Source organism: Mus caroli, unplaced genomic scaffold (assembly GCF_978045245.1).
Source record: "Mus caroli unplaced genomic scaffold, Mus_caroli_1 scaffold_17, whole genome shotgun sequence".
Taxonomy (NCBI): domain Eukaryota; kingdom Metazoa; phylum Chordata; class Mammalia; order Rodentia; family Muridae; genus Mus; species Mus caroli.
Window position 1 is genome coordinate 52,507,398 of NW_028227272.1, and position 1,096 is coordinate 52,508,493.

Genomic DNA, 1,096 nt, shown 5'->3' on the forward strand with positions numbered 1-1,096 from the left:
TTCCATATGCTAGACAGGCAAGACGAATCTGGGAAACCATTCAAAAAGAACAGCACTGGTGTACTTAAGAAGTAATCCTGGCATTATCTTTGCTGTGTAAATCTCCCCATCCTCCCATGTGGCCAGACTTATCTTTTGTCTCTTTTTAAATTGTTCAAAGTATAACCTGGGGCCAGGAACTAAAAAGAGGTTTAAGGATGATAGCGTATGTGGAATGAATAAACCTAAGGTGTAAATACGTTAGTAAAATCTATTCCCAGCAGGCTCCTCTGGGAGCCATAGCCAGAGCTGAACACATTCTACATTAAAGAGCTTTTTCCTTTATTAATCTCAAAGTGGGCAAATGATTTCTCACTGGGAAAGAATATTAATTCTAGAACAGTAGTAGTTCTCTCTTCAGGAGCTCCAGGGTTGGAGACTGGGTGTTTCCCCATGACTCTCCCAGAAATCATGTCAAGCATATCAAAGACTAGTCAGCTGTAGTACTCCCTAGGGAGTACCAAACTAGTAAACATTTCTTTTTTTTTTTTTCATGGTTACCTAAATCATGACAGATCTCAACACCCCGATTTCTCTATTCCAATGGTTCTGCAAAGCCCCGGTGGGTCAAAAAGGCCCCAGACCTTTTTGTCACATGTTGGGCAGTGGGTGTGGGGTAAAGAAAGGAGTGGGAGAAAACCTGAGTTCCGCCAGAGTTCCGGTGCTCTGGGCAGGCGGACTCGGAAGACTGCTGCACGCTTTCCACACTGCCCCGGGTGGGTGTCTGGCTGTGGGAAGCCACAGAATCCCAGCTCAGTGGGTGGTGGACAAGGGGCAGTCTTAGGTACCAAGTTCTTAGCCTCCGACATCCCAGACACCGCTGGACACAATGGAAGATCTAAGAAAAGAATGGGGGCCTCAGGGGTGGCTCTGTCAGGGGACGAAGGGAGGAGAGGGCAGGGGAAGAGGGGGGTGCTGGGTGGTTTCCACGTAGGCGAGAGTCCTTAGTCCGGACTGTGGCTGGAGCACAGGAAGGCCTTCCTGCGGGAGAGAGGCCGGTCATGGTCATGTGGAGAGAGGAAGGGAAAGAGAGAAGGAGGGCTAGAGAATAAGAAAG